Below are 7,197 nucleotides of genomic sequence, written 5' to 3' on the forward strand. Positions count from 1 at the left end.
ACCATCTGCAGTGATTTTGGAGGCCCAAAAAATAAAGTCTGACACTGTTTCCACTGTTTCCCCATTTCCCATGAAGTGATGGGACCAGATGCTATGATCTTCATTTTCTGAATGTTGAAAACATTATGCCAAAATGTTTATCTAAGTGTAACCTTAGATACCAAAAATATGATTAACAGTATAAGAAACTAAAATTACAGGTCAATCTTTCTCATCATCACAGCTAAAAAAGGTCTATTCATTAGCAAATAGAAACTAGCACTACATAAAAATGCATCATGATTGGGACTTACTTGGTGGTCCAGTGGATAAGACCACCTGGTCCTCCTCCCAATAGAGGAGGCCCAGGTTCGATCCCTGGTCAGGGAACTGAGATCCCACATACCACAACTAAGCCTGTGCATTGCAGCAAAGACCCAGCACAGCCAAAATAAATAACAGAAAATATTTTTAAATACATCATGATTAAATTGGGCTTATCATTCAAAAACCAAAGTCATTCACATTAACAGAATAAAAAGAAAAGTAAATGATAACAGATGTGGACAACATTTTTTTGAAAAAATTCAACAATCATTGAGTGATATGTTTAGCAAGCTAGAAAAATAAGGAAATGTCCATCTGATAAAGTTATCTACAAAAAACCTACAGCAAACACATCATACTTAAAGTATCAAAATTTTCCTTCTAAGATCAGGAGCTAGAAAACTATGTTCCATTTAACACTTCCATTCAAAATGATACTAGATATCATTCAAATTATAGTACCATTCAAAAGATACTAGATGCTGATACGCATGCCACAGTACAAGGGGAAATTATACTGGTTTGTGCTGCTACTTTGAAATGCATCACCAAAAGGAAAAAAAAATGGATTCGTGGAAGAATAGAAGGATGGAAAGATGTGTAGTAAAGCTAGTATGGTAACCTTGGTGAAATCTAGAATGGTAGGATCTAGATGGTGGGTATACAGTGTCCACTGTAACCTTCTTTCAGTTTCCCTGTGGGGCTTTCCTAGTGGTCCAGTGGTTGAGAATCCGCCTGCCAGTGCAGGGGACACGAGTTCAATCCCTGGTCTGGGAAGATCTCACATGCCATGGGGCAACTAAGCCCATGCACTGCAACTGCTGAAGCCCACACATCCGAGAGCCCGTGCTCTGCAGCGAGAGAAGCCGCTACACTGAGAAGCCCATGCACCATAGCTAAAGAGTAGCCTTTGCTCGATGCCACTAGAGAAAGCCCGTGCATAGCAACAAAGACACAGTGCAGCCCAAAATAAATAAATTTAATTTAATTAATTAAAGGATTAAAATTTTAAAATAAATTTTAAATAATTTTTAATTTATTTAAATAATTTTTAATTTATTTTTTATTTATTTAAAATTTAAAAAATTTTAAATAAATTTAAAAATATTTCACTGTGTATTGGGGGCCAATAGTACCTGAAGTCTTAGCCCAGTGCAATATCTTTTTTAAAAGATTGGATCAGATGGCAAGAAACTATCATCTTGTGCAGATGACATGATTATTGTAAATAAAAGAATCTACCAATAAATGGGAAGAACAAGCAAGGCTTCTGGGTGCCAGGTCATGTGCAAAAATCCTTCATGTTTCTATACACCAAGAACAATGAGAAAATGAACATTTTTAAGTGTACCATTTACAGTAGCCTTTTAAAACTCCATTAAGTACCCAGAGATCAATCTTAAAACAAAAATGGGTGAAATGAAAGCCCTAGGTAAGTGGAGGCATATTAGACCCGTGAGCTAGAAGGCTCACCATTGCGATTGCAGCAGAGGGAGTAAAGGAGGATTCTGCTGTGGGTCTCCATCACCCACGAGCAGTCTTGTTTCCCTGCAAAGAGCATCACACACACCCCTCAAAGAAAACAAGCCCACATCCAGCCTGCCCCTGCGCCCAGCCCAATGAATGTCTGGCCGTGTGTGGCCTTCCTTCCTAAGTCCTGGAGGAAGCAGCTTGATCTAGTACTTTCCCACTGCCCAACAAGAGACTCTGGTTTCTCACCCCCTGTGAGTGGATTCTTATCATCTACCACCCAACCACCTCCTCAAGCTCAAAGGTACATTTTAGGTGATGTTATTTACAGCCATTATGTAGCATACCCAAAGTAATTTAGTCAGAAAAGGATTTATTTCTGGGTATTGGGCTGGGAACTAACGTACACAGCCAGGAGAAATAGCCAGTTGCTCCGCAGGATTGAGAGGCAGCCTGACTGCTACCCCACCCAGCACTCAGCACCCCTCCACGCAGCTTAGAGACCAGTCACTAAACTCTTCCCACAGCTGCCCCAGAGGAACCCGTGCCACCACTTTGCCTGAATGCCTGTACCTGCCACCTCCCCATGCTCTCTCCCACCCACGTCTCAGCCGGTGCACTTGGGGAAAGCCTGGTGCTTGCAGAACCCTGGCTGCAGGGGAGCCTAGAAAATGAAGCCCCTTGCTCTCCAACCCCTGTCAGGAAAGCCCAGTCCACAGAGGTGGGCGTGTGCTTGAACCAAACTGTGGCATCTGTCACTTTACCTCATGCAGTTGTTTGAATCTTAAGTGAGATAATACTTAAAGCATAGAGAATCTAGATTCTCTGAGTCAGGGATTTATGTCTGATTTCTGCATGTCTGTATCCCATACCTTTAACAAGAACCTGACCTCAAGAAACACTTGTCGAATATGCGAGCATTTAGCACAGCTTCTAGAACATTGTAAGCACTCAATAAATAATAGCTAGTATTATTTCACATGATAAGAGGTCTCAGAGAGGGCTCATGCAGCAGCCCAATGCCATCTAAAGGACCCAGCCTCTGCCCATCTGTACCTTTGACACCCTCTGCCTGGTTTACCTCATAGTCACAAGAGGGCTGCCACAGTTCCTGATGTTGCATTAAGGCATGATCTCATCTAGGACACAGCTTGGGTCTTCTCTTCCAGAGGTCCCCTCACATTTCCAGCCCATGCCTCCTTCCCACGCCTTTTCCTATAGCATTGTTGGCAAGGAGAGGTTTCCACCGTCATATCAAACTAATCAGGATCTGGAACCTGGATGGATCAGCTGTATAAGGGGGAGTGAATACCGGAATGTAAATCAGTCTCTTTTAGGAAGAAGGAAATAGGAGCCAGGGGTGGAAGGGTACCCAACAGTAGACTATGATCAGGGACAGAGAGGAAAGACAGAACCCCCATCCAGAGGTCTCCTGAGTCCCAGCTCTCAAACCTTTCATTTGAATGAGACTGCCAGGGAGCTAGGGGACCGTTCTCAGGACAAGGGCCTGTTTAAGGTCAAGATGTGTGCGGGGTGGACGGACCCACAGCCACTTCCTCACCAGGGCTCCTACATACAACCTACATGGGCAAATGGCAGCTCCTTCATCTCCCAGAGTCAGCTTAATAGAAAACAGGGTTTGGTGGGGAACAAACAATTTATGACAACTGAGCCCTCAAACTGGAAACATCTGTCCTCGCCATAGCACAACGCCTCCCACCCAGCCCAGCCTGGCTCCTGAAGGGGCCCACCCGGCCAGGCTGGGGAACTCAAGAACCTTCTGGGGATTAACGTAGAGGAGCCCCCAGCCTGGGAGGGGTCCCCAGGCACCCAACCTGAACCCCTGAGCCTTACTAGTTCCCAGCCTCCTCATGCTGACCTCCAGGCTGCCCCCACCCCAAAGCCCCCACCCCTAAATCCCCTAAAGCCGTGGGGGTGGGGGTTAGGGCTGGTGGTCCCAGAGGAAACCTGGCTTTATCTTGTGAACCCCTGGGGACCAGGGCTGGACAAGGAGAGGTTCTAACATCAACCCCACTGCCTTGGCCCAGGCTCTCCCTGGATCCCCCTTTCTCTCCTTGTCTCTCTGTCCCTCTTTTAAGACCAGGCTCAGAGTTGTCTTTGCCAGGCAGCCCAGCCCAGGCTGGTTGGACGAACCCACCCCCCTCGCCCAGGAGTCCCTGTCGGGGCCCTTTACTGTGAAACTCTTCACGGCAGCACCGTTGGCACGCCCATCACCCTGCTGGCATCTGTGAGGCAGACCTGGGGCAGGAGAAGTGATGAAACGCACCTGGGACGTAAGGGGGCACTGCAGGGGGGTGGGGCCCACCAGTTCCCAAAGGCGAAGCTGAGTCCTGCACATGCAGCCCCCCCCGGGGCATCCATGTGGTTCTCCCGGCCCCACCAGAAGGAACCCAGCTTCAGAGCAGCTGGCCTGGCTACTCGGTGGGCGTCTGTGCAGCTGGGTCGTCCTGTCTGCTACAGGGATGACAAGCGTGTCACGGGTGGGGCTGCTGGAACGCTAGAGATGCGAAGCCTGGGCAGCAGGGGCTCAGCGGGTGGCAGGGGGCTTCACAGTGGCAGCTGCCACGGGCAGGCTGCCAACAGTGTTGGTTCTGAACTGAAGTCACCTGGGTGACAGCCTCAGAGGAGGCACTTCCCCGCATGCTGTGGAAGAGATGGGGTGCAGAGGGACCAGTGCTTTGGCCGCAGAAAGCTGCGAGACAGCGGGCCTCGGGGGGAGCGGGGCTGGGGTGGTGGAGTGGGCAGAAGGAGCCCCGCACGGGCCAGGGCAGAGCACGTGTCCTGGCCGCCTCTGAGGAGGCCTCGCCCTGTTGTGTGTGTGATTAGTCTTTAGTCGTGTCTGACTCTTTGCAACCCCATGCGCTGGAGCCCGCCAGGCTCCTCTGTCCATGGGATTCTCCAGGCAAGAATCCTGGAGTGACTGCCATTTCCTTCTCCAGGGGATCTTCCCAACTCAGGGATCAAACCCGCGTCCCCTGTGTTTACTGCATGGCAAGCGGATTCTTTGCCTGCTGAGCCACTGGGGGAAGCCCCCTCAGCCTGTGGCTCTTCCTATTGGTCCAGTTTCAATCCAGCCTCCTCCAGGAAGCCACTCTGGACTAGCCCAACATGTGTCTGCCCTGCCCGGGGTCCTGTAGCTCAGGCCTGCCACTCCGGGAGGTGTTCACGGTGGGGCAGGGGGTGGCACAGTGCCCCTGCCAGGTGGCAGCTTCCCTGCAGCCTTGGTGGGCTCCCCAGTAGGCCCCTGGTCCCTCCTCAGAGCATCCCTCCTGAGCTTGTCCTCAGTAGACAGAGAGAGGCTGGGGCACAGGGAACAAGCAGAACCCCCGTTCCCTTGTCCAGGACTGTGCTTCCGTGTCCATTCCCTGCCCCTCTTCTGCCCAATGAATCGTGGGGAGAACTGGCCTCAGAGGCTGGGCAGGACTGGAGGAGGCTGAAGGGGCTGCTCTCTAGGGGTAAAGTGTTTGTCCGCCAAGGCAGGCCAACCAGCAGGGCTCCCGAGTGTGCGGAGCAGGGACGCCCAGAGAAGGAGAGTGCTGTGCGGTGACACTTGACCCTGCCCCTGACTGCCCCGTCCGCCAGCCCCCAAGGGCCCCTCCCAGGCCCCTCCCTCTCAGGCCTGAGCCTCAGTACCTGCTGCCCCCTGCCAGCCCCAGGCCAGAGCAAGCCCCCACCCAGGGCACGTACTGGCAGAGGAGGGGGTGTCCAGGCGATGAACACACCCCGAAACCAGCCCACCGCCCTCCAACCAGAATGCAGGAGGCCCAGAGCCAGCCCCCCCACCCCTGCTCAGTCCAGAGACCCGAAAACCAGATGTGGGCTGAGACCGCTCTTCCAACATGCACACATCTTCAAAGCAGGGCTATTTTCCATGTCCTTTGGGCAATTTTAAAGCAAGTCTGTAAAACTGGAATTTTAATAGATGACATATTGGCATGAGTGTAAGCACATGGGCACGCACGCGTGTGTGTGTGTCGCACACACATGTCTGGGCACCTTTGGAGGCGACTGCGGCTGCAGCATCCTGGGACATGTGCGGGGTGGGTGTTTCCTAAAGGACCCCCAGGTTCACGTCCACACTCACTGTGTTTCGTAGGAGCTGAGTCTTCGAGAACTGAGAGAGGCAGCACGCTCAGCGGCCCCGAGGATCTGTCTCTTGCTTCAGCGGTGCTCGGACGGAGCAGATCCGGGGACGCCCCTCGCTGCAGGCTCTAACCACTCTCCATCCTTCTTTGCAGACGCAAGCTTCAGAATCAGCCGCTCAGTTTTCCACCATCACCAGGGCCAGCCAACACCATTTTTTGAGCTTAACTCCTATCACCAACTCAATGGACGTGAGTTTGAGCAAGCTCCAGGAGATGATGAAGGAGAGAAGCTTGGCGTGCTGCAGTCCATGGGGTTGCAAAGAGTCGGACACCACTGAACCACTGAACAACAACCACCACCCTATTACCAGGGCTTCCCAGGTGGCGCTAGTGGTGAAGAACCTGCCTGCCAATGCAGGAGACATAAGAGATGCAGGTTTGATCCCTGGATCGGGAAGATCCCCTGGAGGAGGGCATGGAAACCCACTCCAGTATTCTTGCCTGGGAAATCCCATGGACAGAGGAGCCTGGTGGGCTACGGTCCATGGGGTCACAAAGAGTCAGACACAACTGCAGCAACTTAGCATGTACACATGCCCATTACCAATCAACCACGAGTTCCCAGATTCGTCAGAATTATTCCACTGAGGTGGAGGCCACTGTCAACCACCTGGTCAACACACCTCTGCTGGCCTCCTACACCAACCTCTCTCTGGGCTTCTCTTCTGACCACAACGACGTGGCTCTGGAGGGCATGGGCCACTTTTTCTACGAATGGCTTAAGGAGAAGTGCAAGGGCACCCAGCATCTCTTGAAAATGCAAAACCAGCGCTGCAGCCGCTCCCTCTTCCAGAACCCGCAGAAGCGTCTCAAGACGAGTCGGGTAAAACCCCGGATGCTCTGGAAGCCGCCCTTTTCATGGAGAAGCACCAGAACAAGCCCTTTTGGATCTGCGTGGCATGGGTTCTGCTTGCACAGAGCCCCACCTCTGTGACTTCCTGGAGGGACACGTCCTAGAAGATGGGGACCACCTGACCAACCTCCACAGGCTGGCTGGTCCCATATCTCCTCCAAAGACTCACCCTCAACCATGACTAGGAGCTTCTGAAGCCCAGCAGCCTTTGAGGAAACCGCCCCCACCGCCCAACGTCAGGGCCTCTGCCAGAAGCCCCTCTCTGCAGCCACTAGGCAGACTTTTAACACCCTGGAGCCTCTCCCAAGTCTTTAACCAAATGGAAACCATAAAGCTTTTTGCAGCAAAAAAAAAAAGAAGTGGGGAGAGAAGGACGATGCCTCAGAGCCAAAAGATGGGTGT

The 7,197-nt window shown here is 51.7% G+C and overlaps 1 pseudogene; it reads left to right on the forward strand.

Annotated features, from left to right (window-relative positions):
• Window positions 1-4,905: 4,905 nt before the first annotated feature.
• On the forward strand, window positions 4,906-6,976 carry LOC123331108 (annotated as a pseudogene).
• Window positions 6,977-7,197: the final 221 nt, after the last annotated feature.

The sequence above is a fragment of the Bubalus bubalis genome, chromosome 22 (assembly GCF_019923935.1).
Source record: "Bubalus bubalis isolate 160015118507 breed Murrah chromosome 22, NDDB_SH_1, whole genome shotgun sequence".
In the NCBI taxonomy this organism is placed as follows: domain Eukaryota; kingdom Metazoa; phylum Chordata; class Mammalia; order Artiodactyla; family Bovidae; genus Bubalus; species Bubalus bubalis.